The sequence below is a fragment of the Aethalodelphis obliquidens genome, unplaced genomic scaffold, assembly GCF_003676395.1.
Source record: "Aethalodelphis obliquidens isolate GAN/ISIS:26980383/991018 unplaced genomic scaffold, ASM367639v1 scaffold99, whole genome shotgun sequence".
Classification (NCBI taxonomy): Eukaryota; Metazoa; Chordata; class Mammalia; order Artiodactyla; family Delphinidae; genus Aethalodelphis; species Aethalodelphis obliquidens.
In genome coordinates, this window is record NW_020838043.1 from 2,117,536 (window position 1) to 2,144,604 (window position 27,069).

Genomic DNA, 27,069 nt, shown 5'->3' on the forward strand with positions numbered 1-27,069 from the left:
AGATAAAATAAAATAAAGTAAGATAAAATAAAATAAAGTTATTAAAATAAAAAATATTAAGAAAAAAAATTTTTATGGGGAGGGTGGAGGGAGGGAGACGCAAGAGGGAAGAGATATGGGAACATATGTTTACATATAACTGATTCATTTTGTTGTAAAGCAGAAACTAACACACTATTGTAAAGCAATTATATTCCAATAAAAAAAGATTATAAAGAGTTTATTCATATTCAAAAGTGGATCAAATCATATAAAAAGTTTTTTTAAGTAAAAAAAGAAAAAAAAAGAAAAAAAAACCCAGACGGACAGAACCCTAGGACAAATGGTGAAAGCAAAGCTATACAGACAAAATCTCCCACAGAAGCATACATATACACACTCACAAAAAGAGGAAAAGGGGAAAAAATAATATATCTTGCTCCCAAAGTCCACTTCCTCAATTTGGGATGATTCGTTGCTATTCAGTTATTCCACAGATGCAGGGTACATCAAGTTGATTGTGGAGCTTTAATCCGCTGCTTCTGAGGTTGCTGGGAGAAATTTCCCTTTCTCTTCTTTGTTCGCACAGCTCCTGAGGTTCACCTTTGGATTTGGCCCTGCCTCTGCGTGTAGGTAGCCTGAGGTCGTCTGTCCTTTGCTCAGACAGGACGGGGTTAAAGGAGCAGCTGCTTCAGGGACTTTGGCTCACTCAGGCCGGGGGGAGGGAGGGGTACGGAGTGCGGAGCGAGCCTGCGGTGGCAGAGGCCGGCGTGACGTTGCACCAGCCTGAGGCGCACCGTGCGTTCTCCTAGGGAACTTGTCCCTGGATCACGGGACCCTGGCAGTGGCGGGTTGCACAGCCTCCCGGGAGGGGAGGTGTAGATAGTGACCTGTGCTTGCACACGGCCTTCTGGGTGGCAGCAGCAGCAGCCTTAGCATCTCATGCCTGTCTCTGGGGTCCACTCTTTTAGCCGTGGCTCGCGCCCGTCTCTGGAGCTCCTTTAAGCAACGTTCTTAATCCCCTCCCGGCTAGTTGTGGTGCACTAGACCCCTTCAGGCTGTGTTCACTCCGCCAACCGCAGTCCTCTCCCTGTGCTCTGAAGCCCGAGCCTCAGCTCCCAGCCCCGCCTGCCCCAGCGGGTGAGCAGACACGCCTCTCGGGCTGGTGAGTGCTGGTCTGCACCGATCCTCTGTGTGGGAATCTCTCCGCTTTGCCCCCCGCACCCCTGTTGCTGTGCTCTCCTCCGCGGCACCGAAGCTCCCCCCCTCCGCCACCCACAGTCTCCGCCCGCGAAGGGGCTTCCTAGTGTGTGGAAACCTTTCTTCCTTCACAGCTCCCTCCCACTGGTGCAGGTCCCGTCCCTATTCTTTTGTCTCTGTTTTTTCTTTTTTCTTTTGCCCTACCCAGGTACGTGGGGATTTTCTTACCTTTTGGGAGGTCTGAGATCTTCTGCCATCGTTCAGTAGGTGTTCTGTAGGAGTTGTTCCACATGTAGATGTGTTTCTGATGTATCTGTGGGGAGGAAGGTGATCTCCGCGTCTTACTGTTCTGCCATCTTCCTCCTCTCCCCTAGGTACGATGATTCTGGCCCGCCATCCCCACGACTGTCGCGGCTTCGGCCGCCGGGGCCCCTCCAGAGCCGGCAGCCTCAGTGAGGCCGCCCTCCCCTCGGGCTCCGGGGCAGTTAGTTCCGTGACGGCGGAGGGAAGAGACCCCGAGCCGGGAGCTCCAGCTCTGTGGAAACGCGGGCTCCGTTTGGCCAGTCATTTTTGTAACTGAAGAGCAAAGCTTAACAAAAACTTTCACTGATTTCGGAGACGTTAGGCTATTAAAATTGTGTGGTGGCCATGAGATTGCATCTCTTGGATCTTCTACTCTGGGGAGCCCCAGATGTGGCACTATGAAGTCCGTCTGCTTTCTGCTCCAAAGCCATACTTCCAAAGCAATGACAGCTTCACAGGGCTGCTCCCAGCTACTGACTGAGTGCAGCATGGGTACTAAAGCAAGCATGTTCCTGGAAGATGCAGGACTCCTCTGATGGATGGCTTAGGCTCAAGGACTCCTCTACAGTATTTCCAGATTCTCTTAGAACTGCATTGTAGACTAAGATCTTCCACCCAAGCTTCCTTCCTTCCCTCTGTCCTTCACTTGGGTTCAGACCTGCATTGCAGTCTGATGTCTCTTCCAGCCTCTCCCAGCTGCCTTTCCATTTTCTCTCACAGGTATGTCCCCTAATAAATTTCTTGAACCTTTAATGCTATCTTGGCATGTGGTTCTCAAAAGACCCAAACTAATGCAAATAGTTCATAATGTGCCCAAGAGATTAAAGGTTCAGTGATGTGTTTATAACCACACTTACCACAATTCAGGTGCAGACCTGGAACCAGAAGAAAGCATTTTCCCTGCAGCTGTCCTTTAGGGGTTCCATTGAAACCTAAACTGAAATTCTATTAAATTTATTTCACTTTGAATGGAGTTCCTCTAGAAGTCTTCTAATCACCCAACAATCAGAAATACTAATTACCTTGGCAGAGTCAGAACTTGGAACCCACAATCACAACCATCATTCAGCAGCATCAGTGATCTTTAAAATTAATCTGTCTGTCTTGGAATATTTACTACTGATTCATTATTGGCATTGGACATTGCCCTTAAATTCTGTAGGACTGTTTTCTTCATTTTGAATCTTTTGCTATATGGGAGTCTCTTTGGGTTTAAGAACAGTGGCTGAAACATCATAGGGTTTGAATCCTGGCTCCAGCTATTATTAACTGTGTGACCTTGGGTAAGATACTTAATGTATCTTAGCCTCAGTTTCTTTATCTACAAGATGGGTTTAATAATAATCTCCTAGGGTTATTATGAGGAGAATAGTATTTGGTGCACAGTACATTTTCATAAATATTGGGTATTGTGGTTAGTATTAATTTATTGATCCCGTCCTTTGTGCCTAGGTGCTCTGGGGAGAACTATGAATATAAAACAGTGTGGTTGAGGAACTCATAGAACAAAACTGTCTGGACATAATTAATTGTACAGCTGTGGGATAAGGGCTATATGAAAGGAAAATAGAAGGTACAGGGCTTCTATAAAAATAGGGTAAAATGAGTTCTGGGAAGGCTTCCCAAGAGATATTAGTTACACTTGAACTGAGTTCTGAGGGCTATAGAACTTGACTGGTCAAAGCAAGTTTTGCACACAAAGAGGATAGCTCATGTGGAGGCATGTGGATGTAGAACAGCATGGGGCATTCCAGGCAGGTGCAAGAGATTTGATCTAATCCAACTGAAGAATGTGAGAGGAGAAGCATTCAGAGACATACTTTGAGAGGTTGGCTTTGACTTTCATGCAATGGAATCTGGATTTCATACCTAGAGAGTGGAGGGTCATCAATAAAAGGGTTAGAACAGGCTAGGAGCATCACCAAGGATGTGTTTTAGAATGCTTTTTCTGGCAGCTTTATGGAATATAAATCAGGTATGGAAAAGGCTCAAGAAAGACAGGAAGACCAGTAGGGAAGCTCTTATGATAAAGCCAGAAAAGGAGAGGGCTGGAAAAACCAGGATATAGAATACAAGAAGGGGAACAAATTTGCAGAAAGAGATAACAAGTTCTTCCTTTACATATGCTCTGCTTAATTCTGCAAAAAACTTGAAGTGGCTTTTAGAAAATACACAGGATAGTTAAATAAATAAAAAGTAGAGGACTAGGACCAGGAGGAATACAAATTAGATAAAGAAAAATATGAGCTGGAATAGAAATAAGACAAATACGTCAACCTTTTTGGGCTTGAGCAGGTGCTATCCTGACAGCTAAAATGAAAAAATTGATTTGGTATAGTGTTCATCAGCTGTACTACAGGTCAGTTTTCTCATCATTACTGTCAAAAGCATCAGTTAATGAGACCATTTGGAATGTTGGGTTTAGATATCTGTGAGATGTCTAACTAGAAATGTCAGTAACATTTCCATCTATGAGTCAGGTACTCCAAAATGGGCCAGGGCTGGAGAAGCACATTAGTGAGACCTCATTGTCCATGTGGCCATCGGAACCATGGTGTAGATTAAACTCATCCAGGGAGGCTGTGTTGGCCAACTTCTTGTCCAGATAAACTACTGGTGTTGGACAAGATGTTCTCTATGATCCTTTTAGCTCTCGCATTCTGTGGTGTTGCCTTTTGCAAACAGAGTGCTACCTGTCTTATTCATTGAATTATTGATTGGGTGAGTAGTTATTGAGCACCCACTATGTGTCAGACACTCTTCTATAGACTGGGAATATGACAGTGAATGAAACAGACAAAAATCCCCATTCTCATGGATCTTACATTCTCGTGGGTGCCTAGGGGATCTTAGCTCACCACCTGTCTGCTGCCTTGGAAACACCCGGAAATCTGGATCTGCAGAAATAATTTAGATCCTCTCTATGGCGGAGTTGGTCCCAGTCAGGATCTTAAAAGTAACCCTTAATACACGGAGGATCTAAGAAAATGGGATTCTTTTGCCCTAAGCTAGCCATACCTTCTGGGCTGCTTCAGGTTCAGTTGGATCCAACTCAGTTCAGCCTGATTCCCTCAAAGCTGGAGCAAGTTCTGTTGAATTGGGAGGGGCAGGTGAAGGAGAGCTTGTGGAGCAGTACATCATTGCCTGTGTTTTAATTTGCAAATGAACCACATGTCTGGATTTTATGAAACATTTAATTCTTGAACTTCATAACCAAGCCACCTTACTCAACATTTCCTACTCTATCAAAAAAAAAGTAACCTTTATTGAGTATCTTGTCCACTTGGCTGAAGTAGTACACATAGGCACAATGCCTTTGGGTTCTCTTCTCTTACCTCCATGTGCATCGACTGAGTTTTATTTTTGCTTTTATTTCCTCAGATTCCCATTTTTCACTCCTAGTAGATTGGAAGAGATACTCTATTTCTGTGCTTTTTGTGATTACCCTGGAATTTTTCATGCACTTATTTATCAAATCTAAAGTAAATCAATAATGTTATCTTCTTCTCAAATAATACAAGGACCATACAAGGACCTTAAAACATAAATGCTAATCACTCCTTACTCACAACTCCTTTGCTTTTATTGACCATACAACCACATAATTCTATTTTGAGTGCTAACCCTGTAAATTATATGCTATTGACTTCAATATGTGCTCAATTTAGCCTACATGTCGACCATTTTATATGCTCAGCATTCTTTCTTTCATCTCATACATTCCTTTTGTGTTCATTTTCCTTTTCCTGGAAGTACATCCACTATAAGTTCCTTTAATGATGGCATTGGTAATTAGACCACTAAAACATAGTAGTAGTAATAACAATAATGATGATAATAAAAGTAATAACTACAAATTATTGCATGCTTACCGTGTGTCAGGAACTGTGTTAAGTGCTTTAAATGGATTATCTCTTAATCGTCACCAAAAACCTGTCAGATACCATTATCATCTCTATTTTACAGACAGGAAATCTTAGATTAACTAACATGCTTAGGGACACATAACTAGACCAGAAACCATTTCTAACCCAGTGTCCATGCTCCTAACCATTCTTCTTGCATCCATACAACTGTGGACATATTTCAAAATTTCTTCTATAGTCTCTTCTGTCTTACTTGTCACTAGACTTCAGATTCAATTTGTGAATAGAATGTTTAGCACCAATTGGAGGCTATTCACAAATTGAATCTGTAAGTCTAGTGACAAGTAAGACAGAAGAGGCTTGAGAGGTTTTTCAGATATGAAGCTATCATTACAATCAGAGTCCTTCTTTTGTGGCTACACATCAATAAGTATATAAATTGCAGGCAAACTATAGCCCAGTTCTACATCATTAATCATGCTGCAGCGGATCAGACCTCAAGCTATCTTAGCCTAAGCAGAAGGAAACCACTCTCAAGTTTGTGGCCTAACACCCAAAACATTGTTTTCCATTATTCAAAGCATGCATACATATTGAAACTTTCCTTTTCTAGGACCTTTTGAAGTTACTTTTCCAGGCACCAATCTCCTCCTCAAATCATGATAATAGTTGTTTGTTCAAGATAGGGCTCTTCTGTGGCCTCTCATTTTGTGGTGCTGAATCTCACCACAACCATCTGTATGTTATTCATGTGTATTTGATTTGAGTCTTGATAAGAAGATTATATTATTGAAAGGAAACGTCAGATAAGAAGATTACATTATTGAAAGGAAACATCATTCAAGTACCATCAGGTAAATATCTCTAGTCACCATCTTAAGGCTCTGCACAGCCTGAGAGAAACACTGCCTGGAAAGCTCACTCTCATGTTGGGGAAAGAAAATTCCATGGTGTTCTGAAGACCTGACTAGTACCATATCAAATAAAACCTACTAGGGGTTAGTGCTCAATAAATTTTATGGAGCAAGCTAAGCATCACTTCTAGGTCTTTTGGCCATTACAAGAAAGAAAGAAACAAAAAGTGACAAGGAAGCATAGGAAAGCTGGTGTAGCTATACTGCTCTGATACAAAGTAGGCTTCTTCAGGACAAAGTAGAGGACAAGTATTACCAGGGATTAAAAGGAAATTTTATGAAAAGAAAAAAGTTCTTTTTTCTATTGAGAAGGCATAACAATCCCAAATGTGCATCCATCTAATAACAGAGCTTCACTATACATGAAATAAAAACTTACAGAACTAAAGGGAAGAACAGAAAAAGCTATAATCAAAGTTGGAAATTTTAACATGCCTCTTTCAGTAATTGTCAGCATAAGTATCCCCTCCCCCCGCAATAAACAGGAATGCAGAAGATCTGAGCAACACTTTCGGGTAACTTGATCTCCCTGATATTTATAGAGCACTACACCTAACAACAGCAAAATACACATTATTTGAAAAATGTAAGGAATTGCCTTAGTAACCAAAAAATTATCTACAAATAAAAGTCCAAGCCCAGATGGCTTCACAGGTGAATTCTACCAAATATATATTTTTAAATGAATACCAATTCTTTTCAAACTCCTCCAAAGAACAGAAGAGCAGGAAACACTTCCCAATTCATTCTGTGAGGCCATTATTACCCTGATACCAAAAGCAGGCAAAGATAACATAAGAAAGAAAGGTACAGACCAATATCTCTTATGCATATAAACACAAAAATCCTCAACAAAACACTAGCAAACCAAATTGAGCAGCATGTAAAAGGAGTTATACACCATGACCAAGTGGGTTTTATCGCAGCAATGCAAGCTTGGTTTAACATCCAAAAATGTATTGCACCATATCAATAGACTAAAACAACAAAAACCACATGATCATCTCAATAGTTGCAGAAAAAGAATTTGATAAGATCCAAGACCTCTTCATGATGAAACACTCAACAAACCAGGAATAGAAAGAAGCTTTCTCAATCTGATGAAGCACATCCACAAAAACCCATAGCTAACAAAATATATAATGATGAAAAATTTGATATTTTCCTCCTAAGATCAGGAATAAGAGAAGGATATCTACTCTTGCCGCTTCTACTCAACATTGTACTACAGGTTCTAGGTAGGGAAATTAGAAAAGAAAATGAAATAAAAGACATCCAGATTGGAAAGGAAGAAGCAAAACTACTTCTCTTCACAAATGACATGACCTTGTATATAGGAATTTCTAAAGAATCACTAAAAAACTATCAGAACGAGTAAATGGGTTCAGCAAGGTTGCAAGATACAAGATCAATATACAAAAATCAATTGTAGGGCTTCCCTGGTGGCACAGTGGTTGAGAATCTGCCTACCAATGCAGGAGACATGGGTTCGAGCCCTGGTCTGGGAAGATCCCACATGCCGTGGAGCAACTGGCCCCGTGAGCCACAACTACTGAGCCTGCACGTCTGGAGACTGTGCTCCACAGCAAGAGAGGCTGCTATAGTGAGAGGCCCGCGCACCGCAATGAAGAGTGGCCCCCGCTTGCCACAACTAGAGAAAGCCCTCGCACAGAAACGAAGACCCAACACAGCCAAAAATGAAATTAATTAATTAATTAATTTTAAAAAATCAATTGTATTTTTATACACTTGGAATGAACAAGCCAAAAATGAAATTAAGAAAGCAGTTTCACTTACAACAGCAACAAAAACAATAAAATGGGAATAAATTTAATAAAGTATAAAACTATAAAACATTATTGAAAGAAATTAAAGAATATTGAAGCAAATAGAAGGAATCCTATATTCATGGATTATAAAACTTAATATTGTTAACATGGTAATGCTCTCCAAATTGATCTACAGATTCAACACAGTCTCTATTAGAATCCCAGCAGGCTTCTTTGTAGAAATTGACAGGCTGAACCAAAAGTCTATATGGAAATGCAAGGGGCCAAAAATAGCCAAAACAATCTTGAAAAAGAGCAAAGTTGGATGACTCACACTTCCAGATCTCAGAACTTACTACAAAGCAACAGTAATCAAGAAAATGTATACTAGCATGAGAATAGACGTAAATCAATGGAAGAGAACTGAGAGTTCAGAAATAAACCCTCACATTTATGGTCAACTGATTTTCAGCAAGGGTGCCAAGATTATTTAATAGGGAAAGGAATAGTCTTTTCAACAAATGGTGCTGGAGCAACTGGATATCTACATGCAAAAGAATGAATTTGGTCCCTTACCTCACACCATACATAAAAATTAACTCAAAATAGATCAAAGGCCTAAATGTAATAGCCAAAGCTATAAAACTCTTAGAAGAAAACACAGGGAGGGGCTTCCCTGGTGGCGCAGTGGTTGAGAATCTGCCTGCTAATGCAGGGGACACGGGTTCGAGCCCTGGTCTGGGAGGATCCCACATGCCATGGAGCAACTAGGCCCGTGAGCCACAACTACTGAGCCTGCGCGTCTGGAGTCTGTGCTCTGCAACAAGAGAGGCCGCGATAGTGAGAGGCCCGCGCACCGCAATGAAGAGTGGCCCCCGCTTGTCACAACTAGAGAAAGCCCTTGCACAGAAATGAAAACCCAACACAGCAAAAATAAATTAATTAATAAACTCCTATCCCCAACATCTTCTTTAAAAAAAAAAAAAAAACACAGGGGGTAAATCTTTATAATCTTGTGTTAGGCAATGGATTCTTAGATACGAAAAAGCATAAGCAAGAAAAGAAAAAAATAGATAAAATGGACTTTATCAAAATAAAAAGTTTCATGCTTCAAAGGAAGCTATTAAGAAAGTGAAAAGACAACCTATAGAAAGTGATAAAATATTTTCAAATATATGTCTAATTAGAGAATATATAAAGAACATTTTCAGTTCAAAAATAAAAGATGGCCCAATTTAAAACTGGGAAAAAGACCAAGACAAACCATTGTCTAGAGCATAAAATAAGATGCAATACATTTCATAAGATTGAAATCATACAGAGTTCAGTTTGTTTTCTGATCTCAATGGAATTAAATTAGACATAAATAAGAAAAAGATATGTTGAAATACTTCAAATATCTGAGGGGTTATTTTCTAAGTAACCTATGGATCAAAGAAGGATTCACAAGTGAATTTAGAAAATATTTTGAACTGAATGATAATGAAAATACAACATATCAAAATGTGTGGGATGTAGCTAAAGCAGTGTTTAGAGAGAAATGTATGCCTTCTCTACAAAGTAAAGATGTGTATATTTTTAAAAACTCATTGAATTGTACACTTAAGATTTGTACATTTTACTGTATGTAAATTTAGCTTCGATTAAAAAAAAATAGCACCAGGCTGTCAGAGAGATAAACAGAAATCATGGGGTAAAAAAGAAGGAATTTAATAAATGAAGATTGGGGAAGCAATGGTTACAGTGTGTTTTCTAAATGGTAGCAAGACTTTTTTTTTAATGTATAATTAACATAGAGTAAAATGTACAAATCTTGATCACTCATATCAAGATGAAGAGTATTCTATCACCACAGAAAGTTTCCTCCTGCTCCAGTCCATTCAGTCCCCCTCCCTCAACCTCTAGAGTTATCTCAGCAGTTTTTACAATAGTAGTATTGAAAGTGAAACTGCTCAGTAGTGTCAACTTTGGCAGAGGTCAAGTAGAATAAAGATTTAGGAGGACACTGCAGATGATAAAAGGAATGGGGGAAGATTCCAAATTGAAGTTAATCTTGAAATGAATGGGAAGAGAAAAAGAAACAAACTTTTTAAAAAAAATTATTTTATTTATTTAGTTTTATTATTTTTTGTTTGCGCCGGGTCTTAGTTGCAGCATGCGCTGGATCTTCTTGCTGCATGCGGGATCTATAGTTTTGGAGTGCGGACTTCTTAGTTGTGGCATGCATACAGGAATCTAGTTCCCTGACCAGGGATCGAACCTGGGTCCCCTGCACTGGGAGCGTGGAGTCTTACCCACTGGACCACCAGGGAAATCCCGAAACAGAAAGTTTAAAAAATCCTGACACTGCTAGTATACTTGATGGTGAAAAGGAGAAAAAAAAGCAATTATCTTTCTAATACTTGAGACATTTTCAATGTATTTGGGAAGATAAAACACTTTGAAAATGCTTTTCATCAATAGCCTGAACAATGATTTATAAGCAAATAATATTCTAACATGTACATATAATTTATTTAGTCACTTTCCAATGTTGTTACTGAACCAAACTCGGGTCTGCTCGCCCATATGCAGTAAGGCCAATCTGCTGCAGAAAGGGGGACCCCTTCCAGGGCCCGGGAGTGGGCTCTTGTTTAACACTGGGAAATGAACTGTCCAAGGAGACACACGTGCTGACAAAGCAAGAGACTTTATTGGGAAGGGGCGCCCAGGTGGAGAGCAGCAGGGTAAGGGAACCCAGGAGAACTGCTCTGCCACATGGTTCACCGTCTCTGGTTTTATGGTAATGGGGTTAGTTTCTGGGTTGTCTCTGGCCAGTCATTCTGACTCAGGGTCCTTCCTGGTGGCGCACGCATCGCTTAGCCAAGATGGATTCCACAGAGGAGGATTCTGGGAGGTTGGTTGGATATATGAACTGGCGTCTCCTCTCTCCTTTTAACCTTTACCGAATTCTTCCAGTTGGTGGTAGCTTGTTAGTTCTGCATTCCTTACCAGGACCTATGGTGCCTGGCCAGGGCAGGTGGTTTCAGTCATGGTTCCCCTAACAAATCTACTGACACGGGTTGTGGGGAAGGGAAGTGCAGCTTTATTGTAAGGCACCAATACTAGGAGAAGGGGTGGCTCATGTTCAAAAACCCTGAACTCCTCAAAGGGTTTCAGGAAAGTATTTTTAAAGGCAAGATGAGGGAGGGTCATCCCAGACTATGTGATCAGCTCATGCACAATTTTCTTTTTTTTTTTTTTAACATCTTTATTGCAGTATAATTGCTTTACAATGGTGTGTTAGTTTCTGCTTTATAACAAAGTGAATCAGTTATACATATACATATGTCCCCATATCTCTTCCCTCTTGTGTCTCCCTCCCTTGCACCCTCCCTATCTCACCCCTCTAGGTGGTTACAAAGCACCAAGCTGATCTCCCTGTGCTATGCGGCTGCTTCCCACTATCTATTTTACATTTGGTAGTGTATATATGTCCATGCCACTCTCTCACTTTGTCACAGCTTACCCTTCCCCCTCCCCACATCCTCAAGACCATTCTCTAGTAGGTCTGTGTCTTTATTCCCGTCTTACCCCTAGGTTCTTCATGACCTTTTTTTTTTTTTTCTTAGATTCCATATATATGTGTTAGCATACGGTATTTGTTTTTCTCTTTCTGACTTACTTCACTCTGTATGACAGACTCTAGGTCCATCCACCTCACTACAAATAACTCAATTTCATTTCTTTTTATGGATGAGTAATATTCCATTGTATACATGTGCCACATCTTCTTTATCCATTCATCCGATGATGGACACTTAGGTTGCTTCCATGTCGTGGCTATTGTAAATAGAGTTCATGCACAATTTTCTGATTGGTTGTTGGTGATCAATCCTTAAGTGCCAGAAAGTCTGGAGGCTAAGTGCTCCTGATCATCAAGTAGTTAATTTCTTCCATTTGGTGGTGGTTTTAGCATCTTAAAAACTCAGGAAATATGCATCAGATACTATTACCTATGTACTTCAGAGAGGAGCTAGAGCAGAGAATATGGGGGAGGGGTCTGTCCTGGGAAAGCCCCATAGAGTCCTGCTTGGTTACAATATTAAACATGTTTATTATATCCAATTCTTTATTATTTTAAATAATAATACAGTTGACCCTTGAACAACACTGTCTGAATTGCATGGGTCCACTTTTATACAGATTTTTTTTCAATAAATATGCACTACAGTACTGTACAGTCTGTAGTTGCTTAAATTTGAGGATGTGGAACTGTAAAGTTTATAAGTGGATTTTCCCTGCCTTGTTCAAAGGTCAACTGTATAATAAATAACCTTATACATGCATTTTTGTTTGTCAGTCTAATGAATTCAATTGCTCAATAAACAATTTTGAGTACCTACTGGATTTCAGGCACTTGGCTAGATGCTGAGGGTTGGATCAGTGGACAAGACAGAAACGTATGGGAGGAAGAAACTTTTTCCTCTACCTTCTTAGGTTCAGGCTGGCCCGTACAAATTAAACTGACAAAAGACAGATTAACAGAAGCAAAAAAAAAAGGGACTTCCCTGGTGGCACAGTGGTTAAGAACCTGCTTGCCAATGCAGGGGACACGGATTCGAGACCTGGTCTGGGAAGATCCCACATGCCAAGGAGCAACTAAGCCCGTGCGCCACAACTACTGAGCCTGTGCTCTAGAGCCCGAGAGCCACAACTGCTGAGCCCATGTGCCACAACTACTGAAGCCCACGTGCCTGGAGCCTGTGCTCCACAACAAGAGGAGCCACAGCAATGAGAAGCCCATGCACCACAACAAAGAGTAGCCCCCGCTCGCAGCAACTGGAGAAAGCCTGCACGCAGCAATGAAGACCCAATGGAGCCAAAAATAACAAAATAAATAAAATAAGTTAAAATAGAAGATTTAATTACATATGTATGCATGGAAGTTCACAAAGAAATGTGGCTCAAGGAGGTGGTTAGAATTTGAGGCTTATGTACCATCTTAGGCTAGACAAAGAAAAATGGGTTGGGGAATTCCTGGGGGGAGGGAATGGTAAGTTAATGGGAGGGTAAGGAGAGGAAATGTATGATTGATAAAGTTTGTTTAATAAGGTTTGTTATCGAGGTAAGAATCATCTGAGGAGTTAAGAGTTGTTTCTAGGAGTAGTTCTCTTCCTGATACAGAGAGGGAGATAACTTTACAAATAGAAATTTATGTCCTGCTTTTAGACAGAAAGGAGTGGGGAGGGGCAGAGAGCTAATTGCCTTCAGCTCAAAAGAATACTTATGCTAAAGTGGCATATTTGAGGGTGGCATATTCTGGTCCCCCTCAGACATAATAGCTGTCTCAAGGAGATTATAGTCTAGCAAAGATGAGAAACATTGACTAATTGTGATTGATCTTAACTAAGCAGAACTAGGAGTTCAGAACTTGGGGATTTAACAGAGTCTAGGGACCCAAAAAAGGCCTTTCTGAAGAGGTTACTTTTAGTCTGAGGTCTAAAGGCTAAGAAGGAGTTTACTAAAAGGGGAAGAATGAAGCGTGTCAGTGTGAAGGCCCAAATGGAGGAGAGAATGATGCCTTAGAGTATCTAGAAGAGGTGGAGAGAAAGGAAGGCAGGGATACCATCTCCTAAGGACTTGTAGACAACTCTAAGTATTTCATCCATTTTCCTCAGGGCAATAGGAAGCTATTGAAGGATTCTAATCAGGACAGTAACAGGATCATCAATGCAAATGGCAGTTGACTTCTTCAGTAAGCTTCACTTCTTCCACATTTTGGGAAGGGAGGAGGGCTTGTCTGATCTGGTTCCTGAGTTGTCCACAGAAAAGTTTCCTCAGTGTTATAAATTGCTGCCCACCTCTCCATGCTGCCTCACTCCTGCTCGCTCCACTGCAGTTGTAGCTTAGACATTAAGCAGAGTTCCCTAATGGGCTGCAGCACCTCTGTATGGCCCCAGTGAGGGAGAAATGAGGCCGGACACATCTTCTTTTCTTCTGTGCATTTATCCCAATAGTTCCACCCTTTAAAGCTGTATGGATATTAGAATTCCCTACATGGTTGAGAATTACAGTGCAACAGGGAAGACAGAAAATCTAAAAGGACATAGCAAATATGTTTACCGCCTTAAGCCAAAGGAAAAGGACCCAGTATGTATGTGGGGAGGGGTGCCAAATTTCACACCCATGTTCTCAGATCCACTTCCTCTCCAAGAGAACCATCTTCTAACACCCATCTCACAGATCTTTACCAGCCTTTCAGTACATCTTTCCAGCGCACATAGGTCTTGTTTCTCAGCCCAGGATATATCTCTCTGCTTCTAGCAATTTCCCTAAATCTGAGTTGTTCAATCAATAATTGTGACTTAGGTCCAGCAGGACAATCCACGGTAATCTTTGACTTTCTGTATCCCATAGAAACCTCTAGGTGTTCATTGGCACCACTCTTATGTTTTAATGTGAGCTCCTCCCACCAGCACGACTTGCATACAAGTCTCTGTTTTGGTGATTGCCCAGTGGGTAACTGTTGGAACACATACTTACGTGTACCCACATACCCTCACCCATAGTCTTCAGAGGACAAACATTATTTGGCAGAGACAGTACAAACAAGTCTCACAAGAAGGAAAAGGCAATAATTCCCTAAGGTTTCATAATTTACAAGGTCACCTCTCTCACAATGGAGTTAGTACAGTACATAATTATGCAAAGCGGTGTTAGTTCCTTTCTATTATCCCCTTCTCCAAATTGTACCTCCTTGAGCTTGCTGAGAATAAGAAATGGCCCATTACTAAGCCATATACCTCTTAATGACCACTCAGTTAGCTGCACAAAGACCTGGTTAAAGTTCAAAATGACCTCTTGAAATTTTCCAATTAGCTATTAGACAAAGGCCATCCGTCTTCCCAGCCTCTGTCTTGGGAGGAAGACTTTAGTGCTTGGGAAGTGAGTATAATCAGATTTGAATTTTTATCAGAATATCCTGAGTGTAAGTGGAAAGTGGATGGGGGGAGAAGTGCAAGAGAACTTGCTGGGGGGCCAGGAGGAGAAAAAGGACAGGTACATTGTGATCTTAATTTTGCAGTCAAACAACTCACAAAAAAGGAATTCAAAAAAGGGAGCTTTGTCAAGTAAGATAGGTTCTAGTTTGCACTATTGAAATTACTCTGAGAGGGTGGTAGTGTCTTAGAAAATTTATAGGGTTTCATGAATGTGGATTATCACTATTTTATAGATAGGAGGGAAAATGTAATAAGATGAAATGGCACTCCCCCAAAATAACCAAACAGTGATAGAATCTATGATCTGTACAAACTAATATAATCTTTTCCTCATCACTTTCCAAAGGGAGATCCTCGATAACAGCAACAAAATTCCAGAAACTTTGTGTGTGATGATGACCACTTTATAAGCATTTGGATCAATTTGATACAACTAGGATAACTATGTCACTTTTGTTCTAAAATTAAATTTAACAAATGATAATTCAGAAATTACTACCCCCACACCTCAGATACTCTTCCTCAGAAACGAGATTTCAACTTTCCTGACACTAAATTTGGGCAGAGGTGTCAAATCATTATAATAACTGCAAGCTGGCCCCAGCTAAAATAGCATTTCAGCAGCCTGCCACTGGCATATAATCAACTGCACACCCACCACTGCTGGGCTTGGTACACAACTGTGGCACCAAAAAAATGATTAGAATGTACCTCTCGGTGCCAAGTATTGCAGTACAACAAATTAACCTTTGACCAGAATAATTATTTTCCTGCTTTCTGGATGTCTAAGTCAGTTAAGCATTTTCAGATCAATGCAACCATATGTCTACCTGTAACATGAGAAATGATTCCTTATTTGTAGAATAACCCTCTCTCTCACAAAGGACATACTATCTCTTTTACCTTAGAAGGGTGGGCAACTGGCTATTTCAAAGTATTTGACACACTAAACAGTCCAGAAGTGCTGACCTACGTGTATCATATTATTATATCATATTTTAAACATTCCCACACAAAGTTGACCCAAACAAATAGTCCTCTACAAAATAGTTTCAGTGCTTTAATTTTCTCGGGATTGTCAAGATCAATACCTTTCTCTGCACCATATATCTTTGTTGTTAGAGAAAAGTAGGTTTCCCTGGAGAAGAAGAAGGATCTATGAGTTGTTATGTATATAAAGGCAATTGCAGGAGGAAAATGGTAGAGAGTGGGCCGCTGCTCTAAATAGTCTAGATGTATTCCTTTACTTAAGTCTCAGTATTTCTTATTTTTCTATTTCTGGACTTTTAGCTGAAGTACAACACTATCATTATTAAATTGTTCATTATAGTCATCTTTTGTAGAAACTTAATTCATACCTAAGTTTGCAGTGTTCGGGATTACAGGCATTCCTGTTTATTTGCAGCTTACTTCTTCCATAAAATGTCAGTGGAAGCCTTACTTCAGGGTAACCCCTCAAAAATTATGTGTCATTTTCTATCAAATAAATGCAATACAAATGTGCTCTCCTTAAAGGAGACCCCATGGGACCAAAACAAGCCACAAACAAAAATCAGAATAATAAGAATCATCAGTCACAATACTTTATATAAATACACTTTTTAATGTGAACTCTGAATAAAGGTATAATTGTTGAAGTTTTATCCAAGAGTGTTAAACAACACAAAAGAAAAATCTTTTTAGAAGGAATAGTTAATGCCTGAGGGCCTTAAATGGCCATTTAACTTAGAGTAGAAGCACAAACTGGAGTTGATCTGTAAGGGCTAGAGCACACATTAGCTGCATCTCCCCCTTCTGCTGGACGGATCCAAAAGTAGGAATATTGTGGCATAGTGTATAATTTTGTCTTCTAAACAAGACAAACAGTGGACTTTGTTTTGTAGAACAAAGTCATAGGGTGTAATGAAAGGGGCACATGTTTTAGAATTAGAAATATACAACTTTAGATACTGCTTCTACAACTGTATTGCAGTGTGGGGCTCTGTTTTCTCGAGTGTAGAAGGAGGATAAAGCCAATTGGAAGAGACTGCTGTAAGAATTAAGTGAAATGTTTGTAAAAGCACCTGGCTCAGAGTAAGTACTCAATCCTCTCTGGTCCTTTCAACCATGAGTGACATGATTTTCATTGGATTTAAGTGGGGTTTACAAGAAGCTCAAAGCTGTTTTCCTAAGGAATGTATCAATTTTGTAACAAATGTAGAAGAAAAAATAGGAATGCACCAATTTCTATTGTAATAGTTCAGGAGGTCATACAAACCATTAAATAGAGAGATGCCATCAACATAAAAAAATTAATTCATAAATACTCACATCCTCATACCTACCAAATCCATTGATTATAAAGATCAGCAAATGTATAATATCAGTTTTACTCTTTTTTTTGGCTTTAGAATGACTATAGAATGATATTGGCCCCCAGATGATTGATACCTAATAAAAATGATTAAAATATGGAAAATACGGAGTCTGAAGAATGCCAACCTCATTATAATTTTTTCTAATACAGGAGGAAAAGATGGATAACTAATTCTAGAGTTTGGTTGTCATAAAAGTATTCATTTTAGAATTCTTATATACAATGTATACTTCCCTGTTGTAAAAAGCTGGTCTGTTGATTTAAGAAGCTCAATCAGTTTGGTATCCTGCAAAATTATTTTTTTCCTAATGTAAGTGGAATTAATATTCTAAAATTCTTCCACTGAGGCATGTGCTCCAACAAGCATTTCCTGGCCATCCCCAAAGGCTCAGAAGAACTCATATGGAGAGGAGCATTTTCCCAGCATGTCACCTCCTTCTCACCATATAAATCTCTTTGTTTTCTTTCCTTCCCTCTCATTCACGTCTTGATATTTCTCTTCATCTTACCACTATTTCTACATCATTTTAACAGTTCCTATTTCTCTCTCTTCTAACTATCTGATCTTCTTTTCCCTATTCTGTGTACCAGCTTTGGAGTAAGGGCTTGAAGACAGTGCCTGCCAGCATTCACAAGCTTCACTGAGGTCCACAGAAACAGCTGAAGAGTCAGATCTACATCTGATAGGATTGATGTGGAGAGCTGAGAAAGCTGAGTTGTCCCTGGGGCGCTGGTGTGTAGGGGAAGGAAGGCTTTTTCCAGGGGGATTTGAGCCAAGGCTGTGATCTGGAAGGAAACTGCCCATGGTTCTGAGTGGTCCCACTGAGGATGTAGAGAATAAAAATGGCCCATGAGCAGTGTTTGAGGAGGAGATAGAGGTGACTGAAGCAAACCTCCTCTGACTACAATTCCAGGCTTATCACATTGTTTCTCTGTCAGTGTTGTTCTTCTCTTGTTTCCTTTGCCCTCACATGTAGAAACCTATAAAACCAGGACACCAGCTGAAGCAGCCCAATGACCTCACTTCCTGTAGGCCAATATCCCACAGTAGCCATCACATCATGGATGCTAGAAGGAAAGACTTGATACAGAGACTCAGCCCCTATTTCAGGAATAAGTTTTAGGATGGATCTAGTTATTTTTTGCCTTAAAGATTTGAAAGGATTAAAAATGTCCAAAAGTGACTTGAGGGCAAAATATACAAAGAGGCAATATTGTTTGTTAGACCTTTGACCTTTCACAGAATTTGTGGCCCTTCAAGAAATGGGAAAACCCCCAAACATTTTTTTTTTCTGTAAACTTATCTTCCCTTCTGCTGCTTTGAAGCACGTGTGTTTGACGGGAACTTTAAAATCCATGTCTTGGATTTATGTCTCTGATTGCACATAATTCATCAAGATCTTGCTCTTCATGAGCTATTTAATACTCAGGAAGCCATTTAAGTCACTTTAGAATCTTCCTAAAATCCAACAAGAAGTTGTGTTTACAAAGGACACACAAACCTGAAATATTTGCATGTTTCATTTGAATCCAAATGCAGAAGCCATAAGTAATTTGAAATGGGAGAGAAATTTAGCCTCTCTCTTCTCTGTCAGTGAGAAAGGTCTGATGTAACATCATCCAAAAATGTTTCCTGATAAGCCCACGTGGACATGATGGGTGGAATCTTATGTTACACACATCATTCATTGTCTATGGTCTCATGTTATAGTCACTTGTGTATGTATATGTCTTCTGTCTTTAATGAAGATGTCTGATGTAAGAGGAAGAAAACTAGATGAAAGCTTAGGTGACCAAGGTTCAAGTCCTGATTTTCATAGCTGTGTGACCTTGGACAAATCACCGAACATTACTGAGCCCCATCTATTCTGCATACTTCATGAATTTTGAACACATCAAAAGTGATAATGAACCTAAACATATCCTGTCGACCCCTAAATGATACTTGCCATCTACTATTAAATCCGCACAGTTTTTACTTGTTTACACTTATTGTTTCAACAAGAATGTTTCAAGGTTCACAACAGAAATTTTGTGGGAAAAGAGGACAGAAACATGGGAAAAGAGTGGAGCTTTATTTTCAATAGACGTTTCTTTTTATGCCAAAGTGGAATGCCTTTATCATAACGATTATATGCTGTTACATACGCTGTTGTGGCTATTTCTAAATAGAGGAAGGGAAAACTTACCAAGTCCTGGGAAGCTAATTTTTATAAATGTCTCCAGATTAGACATTTTGGCATATTTTATGGTGAGTTGGTTCAAACTTGTATTTTTCAAAGACTATACTACTTACTTTTTGCTTAAAGAATATATTACTTGTACTATGTAATACAGTATACAATTATAAAAGAAACATGTCAAATATAATCTTGATTTTTATTTTATATTTTGCTTAAAATTTTGGTGCCAACATATTTTAGAAATAAGGAAGTCACGTGCATTTTTCTCCTTCTCACAAAAGAGGAATTAAATGTGTTTACCACCACATGTGATCCCCAAGGAGGGTGCCTTTTATTCTGGATGTCAAATTTTAAGTGGAGGAATAACAGGGTGCAGACATACTGAGAACACTCTCTCAGTAGCTGATGTTTTTCCCTCCAGTGGGTGATGAAAATCAAATCCCCAAACTGCTCCTTCTGGGCTTTTTACTAATTAACTTGACATCTGTGGTGAAGCAGAACATAGACTAACCTTGTTCATTCCCAGTCCCACAATTAAACTGCTGGTAGTTCAAGTCAAAAGCTTATCTCTGGAAACTTGAGAGTAAAATAATTGCCAATTGACAGAAAGTATAAAACAACTTCTTTAATATTTTTACCAAAATACTCAGGAAAAGGAAGGGCTTTCACGTAGAGTAAAAATTGTACTCATCAAACCACCATGATTCCCTACTCTGTCTACTGTAGTTTTTCTCTGCCTATTGATGACAGAATCAAAGGATCCATGAAAATAGGATCATTCATGTAAAATAGTTCCTCTTACAGAGCATAGAGGAGTGGAGTAATGCTATGATTGGGATGTGCTGCAGAGATGGGGGTGGGAAAATGAAGTGGGCAGAAAGTTTCTTGGAAGATCTAGGGAGGAAAAAAAAAGATTCTCTAGAAAAAAAAATTAAAGAATAATATAGCAGAAAAATGTTTACTGCAAAGAGAAAGTGTTAAATTTCTCTCAGTTATGCTACTATCAGAAAGTGTCTGGTGACCTACGTGTGTCAGTAGCATAGAGTCCATGCAGACAAACCTATTGGGTGACCTGTGGCTTACGAGAAGGAAGTAAAGAGGTGATGATGGGAAACACTGGAGTCAGACTACACTTAGGTACAAATGAGAATACAGATGAAATAGAAACATTGATGGACAAAAGGACATGATGGCTGGGATTTTCTTTAAAATACCACATCAAAAAAATTTTTTTAAAGTGTGGGATTGAAATAAGTTACTTATACAAACAACACAGATAAATCTCAAAAACACTGTTACACAAAAGAGCATTTACTATATGATCCCATTTATATGAAGTTCTAAAAAAGGCAAAACTAATTTAAGGTGGAAAACTATCAGAAAAGCTGTTGTCTCTTGGAGTCAGGGTAAAGGCATGAATTGACTGGGAACGGGCATGAGGGAGTTTTCTAGGGTGGTGGATATGTTCTACGTTCGTGGGCCTGACGCACAGTGAGGCCTAACAAACCGAAATGTTGGAGTTTGGAGGAGAGAAAGGTTTATTGCAGGGCCGTGCAAGGAGACGAGGTGGCTCATGCCCTAAAATGCCCTGAGCTCCCTGAAGGGTTTCAGCAAAGCATTTTTAAAGGCCAGGTCGGGATGGGGGGGTGGGGGGGTCGCAGGCTACATGATCATATGGTGCACAGTCCGCTGACTGGCTGATGGTGAGGGAACAGGTGGTGTCACAGGGGTTCATGTTATCAGTCCTTAGGCTCCAGGAGGCCTGGGGCGATGTGCTCTGTGGTCATCAAGTAGTTAATGTGTTCCATTTGGTGGGGGGTTTTCACATCTGCAAAACAACTCAGGAAATTTGCATCAATTACTATTGTCTAGGTGCTTCAGAGAGGAGCTGAAGCAGAGGATGTGGGGGAAGGCCTGTCCCGGGAAGGCCCCATAGGGTCCTGCTCAGTTACACAAAGGCTTTAGATTTAGAAACCTGGCCCTGCCACTGACTGTCTGGCCCTGCACAGAACACTTATCTTCTTCAAGTCTGTAAGATGTAAAATAACAACTGTAATAATAAATTCATATAGGAGTTGTGAGGGGTAAATTAGACTGCCTGTAAAATATTTAGTACATTCTGGCGTGTCACTGTATATAAAATTTACTTCAAAATAAGGGACTATAAACAAATGCTGGTCTATTACTAATATACTACCTGAAGTTTTTTGAGAAAATACTCTGATGTCTGCAGCTTACTTAGAAATGCATAAAAGTATAAGAGAGTTTGGTGAGTGGCTAGATGAAGAGATGGATAGATATGTTATAAAACAAATATAGGAAAAAGATTAATTGTAGAGTCTAGATGGTGGACATATGAGGATTCATTTTACAATTTTTCACCTTTCCTTTATATTTGAAAATTTTTATAATAAAATGTTAGACAAAGTGGAAAATGAGAGAGATGAAATTGGCAAAAATGTGACTAACTAGTGCAGCAAGGGGACAGTTAATGGATTCATTATACCCTTCTCTCTACTTTCTATACGTTTGAAATTTTCCATAATAAAAAGTTAGAAAGGAATTCGTTTTGTTGGGGAGGAAAATTTTTCTTATATCCTTCTACGTTCTTCTGGCAGGTCTCAGAATTAAATTACATATCCATAGGAATACGAAGCCCCCAGGCACTCAAGCAGTTGTGGCTGACAGGCCATCCAGAGCTAAAGAGAAGAGGGTGTTGGTCTGGGACTTCAAAGGGGAGGAAGACAGTTCACAGGGAGATGGGAAGAGCAAATGTTTGGTAAACAAATGTTTGCCATGCCAAGCAGAGAAGTCTTTCTGATGTAAAAAGAAGTTGTCTTTGGTAATTGCTCTCTTCCAGGTACAGGCTCCCTATCTAAATTCTTTTAGGTCGTTTAGGAGGAGGTAAAAAGAAAAACTACCTGAGTCTTCTGTTTCTCAAAGATAACTAGCCCAAAACAATCCTCATACCAAAGAGACATTTTGGGATGGCAAATTTTGCTCCCCTACAATATGAAGAGATTATCCAAATTGAATACAGACGTGCATTTAAGTCATGTAATTATGAAAATATATTTTCTCTATATTTAATAACAGCATCTAATTTTTCCATAAAATAAGGGGGAAATGGAGAGAAGTGAGTTTAGATAGGAATCTAGGGAAATTAGAAGAGGGGGTCCTGAACTATCAATAAAAATTCCATGTCTATCAAAAGGTGATCATTTTTATAAATCACTTCTCTTCATCTAAGTTCAATTCAACTCTGTATCCTGATCCCTACCTAGAAAAGGGGAACCTACTTTGGTAGTGTGTGGAGTAGAAAAGGTAATTATTAAGAATTCAGACTTGAAAGAACATGAAGGAACATAGTGGACACTGGAGCCAAAATGTAAGCGTCCTACAGTTTTCTCTCATCCTCCCCAGTCCCCAACTTGGCTTCATCTCTTTCCATAATGTTCAGGTAACATGTAACTATGCTAGTGAATTGACTGATTTCATAAATCCTAATTCTACTTAACTAGCCCTAATACTTGCAGCTCCTTCTAAGGCTACAGATTCTCATTCTAAATCCTCCCTTTGCTCAATATTGCCTTCTCAACTGATTCCTCAAGCACTACCTTCACACAACTACTATTGGGTTGGCCAAAAAGTGTCATCAAGAAGCAGTTAGGAAGAGGAATGTTTGCACAGTTTAGAGTGATTTTATTAAAACAAAAAAAACATTGAGGCCTCCTTCCAACATGCTATATTGTCCATCCATTCTCTTGAATGTATGTGTGTTCCCAATTCTTCATCACAATGGTCAGATTGATCACTGATGTGGAAACAGATCTCATTCCTCTCAACTGGCTTTTGTCAAACAGAAAATGAATCCAAGTCATCTCTCTGGGAGATAGTGCTATATCTCTGTAGATTAGAGAGAAAAAGCCCAACAGTATGACAGAAAAAATTCAACTGTCAAAATTAAACTAAATATCTTTTAACTTCATCATAATTTCATAAGGGTATATTCCCTAAAAGATGAGAAAGAAAGATTCCTCTACCACAGTCCACCTGGGGTCCAACGCATAAAAGCACAAAGAAAATGGCTGAATAATTATCTGATCTTGGGTTAAAGAAGAATATCCTAAACTGGAAAGTAAGAAAACAATTGCAATAGGTATGTCTACATAATAATGTAAGAGTTCTGCTTATCAAAATGAGAAATCAAACAGTAAGCTGGGACTAGTATATGCAAGAAATGTGAGACAAAGATTAAAATCCTTAATCTACAAAGAGCTCGTGAAAATTAAAATGCTTTCAATAAACGAAGGAAATGACCCGATCAGAAAATTCTTCCAATATCAAGAATAAAAATTAGTAATAAATACCTGAAAAACTGGTCAACACCACTGGCAATAAAAATACAAAATAAAGCAATAAGATTTTTTTATGTCTTTCAAAATAGCTCAGATTTTTAAATAAGCAGGTACATAATATTGGTGAAAATGCATAGAAAGAATCTTTCTCACTCACTGCAGCCAGGAATAAAGACTGATGCCACATTTTGGGCAGGACAATTTGATATGTTTCAAGAGCCTTAAAAATATTAATTCCTTTTTTCCTGATAGTTCTAATTCTAGGCATATATCCTAATAAAATAACCAGAAACATGAATATATGTACAGAGATATAGGCACAATAATGTTCATCAATGTAGTGTTTATATCAGTTTGCAATGGCAGAGAACCTAAATTATACATCATTTTATTGAATTATAAAGTCAATAAAAATTATGCAGAGAATAGAATATTACATAGCTATTTAAATTATTTTGCAGAAAAAAATTTTGATGGGAAACTTCTTAATGTGTATTTTTATGGAAAAAAGAACATTAAGCATTATAAAAGATTTTTAAACTATGCAAAATTATATCTAAAACATGGAAATAAATGTGCTAAAATGTTAAGTATCTCTGGAAAATGGGATTATAAGTGACCATTATGTTGTTCTTTATATTTTTCTAGAAATGTAATAATTTCATTATCCACAAAGTACTACTAAAATCCCTGGAAGAACCCCTCTGTTTTTTATCTTTAACTCTTCCTCACATCATAAGAAAAAGTCCATTTCTCTTTGAGCTATAGGACTTGCTACTTTAACAGAAATAATCAAACATTTCTCACATTTCTACTGCCCTCATTATACTGTGATTTACACTAGGAAAATGGTCCCCTTAATCCCTGTCTCTTGAATATGATTTTCCAATTTAGGAAGCTAAATTGGATTCTGAGAGAATAGAAAAAATACTGTAATAAAACTAATTAAAATTGCTCTAGAAACTCACAGAAGAATAGAATGCTACTAGAAATAAAATATTGATAATAAAACATAAGAGAAAAATGACATTTTTGCTTTATAAATTTGAGATCTGAAGCTAAACAGGTTCTTTATTTTCACTTAGGTACATGACCTGTAATTATAATATGGTGGTATTTTAGCAAATCACTTAGCTATTGCTGTGTAACAAACCACCACAAAACAAGATGACTTAGAAAAACCACCATTTATTTAGCTCACAGTTGGCAAATTGGGCTGGGCTCAGCTGAGCAACGCTTCCAGTCTCAGCTAGGCTTACTCATGTGTCTGTAGTCAGCTACCCTGTAGCCAGAGGAAGCCTGCTCTAGGATGGCCTGAGCTGCGATGGCTTGTCTCTATTCCATGTAGTCTCTCATCCTGCAGCAGGGTAGCCCACGTTTGTTCTTACATTGCAGGCTCAAGTCCAAGAGGGAGTGCAGAAGCAAGACCACTTGTGGCCCAGGCTCTAACTGACACAGTGTCATTTCTGCTTCATCCTAGTGGCAAGTAATCCCAAGACTAGCTCAGATTCAGAAGGGGGGAAACAGATTGCCTATTTTGATAGGAAGACCTGCACAAATTCACTTGGAGGACCCCAGAAGAGTGAAGAATTGTGTCCTTTTGCAATCCACCACATTAGGTTATGGCATCTAGGCCCAAACACCCCATTTTACTCATATGTGTGAATAACTAAGGTTAAAAGATCTGACAGCTAGGAAATAGATTTTCCCTACAATCCATAGTAAAAAACATAGAAGCATGTACCTTCCTAGATTTCAGCTAGGTCATCACATACAACTGAAGCATTGAGTAATTCCTCCTCAACTCCATCCTTCTTTGCAAATCTGATTTCCTTTTTTCTAAAACAGTAATTGGAAAACCTTCCCTTTATTTTGTTTTATAATTGCAGTTAATTTTTTATCTAAGTAGTTACTTGAACATGGTTTTAAAAAGTCAAATAGTATTTAGAGGCTTTTAGCAAAAAAGACTACTACCTTATTTCAAACCTCCTGTCCTGACCAACCAGCACACAGGGCAGTCACATTTCTTAGAAGCAACCTCTTTACACTTTTTCTGGCTGTTTTTTCTCCTTTGGAAATAACACATATATAATTTTAAAATTCATTCATGTTAGACATTTGATATAGTGGCAGGCAAAATAATAGGCTCACAAAGATGTCCATGTTCTAATTCCTAGAATGTGTAGATTTGTTACCTTACATGGTAAAAGGAACTTTGCAGATGTGATTAAGGTTAAGGACTTCGAGATAGGGAGATTATCCTGAGTTATCTGGGCAGCTCAGTCTGATTACATGAGTCCTTAAACGTGTAAGAGGAAAGAAGAGAGTATCAGAGCTATGGATGTGAGAAAGATCACCTCTTCCCTGCCTTCTATCCCCCACTCTCTTCGCCCCCATCACCCATTGCTGGCTTCAAAGAAGGTAAACAAAGGGAGCTATGAGCCAAGGAACGTGGTGACCTCTAGAAGGTGGGAACAGCCTTAAACTCATAACTAGTAAGAAAACAGGGACCTTGGTTCTACAACTGGAAGAGGCTGAATTCTACCAATCACCCAAATGAGCAGGAAATGGATTCTTCTCTAGAGACTCCAGAAAGAAATACAGTCTGCTAATACCTGGATTTTAGTTCATTGAGACACATACTGGACTTTTGACCTCAGAACTGTAAGATAATACATTTGTGTTGTTTAAACTACTAAGTTTGTGATAAATTTGTTACAGCAACAATAGAAAACTCATAAAGGTATTGACTTCCTTCTAAAATAGATGAGGATTTTAGCTCTTTCACATCATGCATTGTCTCCTTTCCTGCTTGCATGATAGTTGTATCACAATTTTTAGTTAAGTTTATGTTCCAAATTTTAAAAATTATGATATTGTAAAGAATGTTTACACCTGAATCAAAAAAATGTGCAATGATTATATTTCCTTTCTTACACAACTCTTCCCATGTCAAATCCTCACCCCCCGCCAACTTTTCTGGCATTAATAACTGCTTAATTTCACCCATCACCTTAAACTTACACAAAAGTATATGTCAAATATATTTCAATTTAAAAAAAACACAAAAGGGAGAAATAGGAAAGAGGAAAGGAGTAATAGGTCCTGAGCAAGTCCAAAACCTTAAGGCCCACTGGGGCCGTGGTCCCATCTTCCAG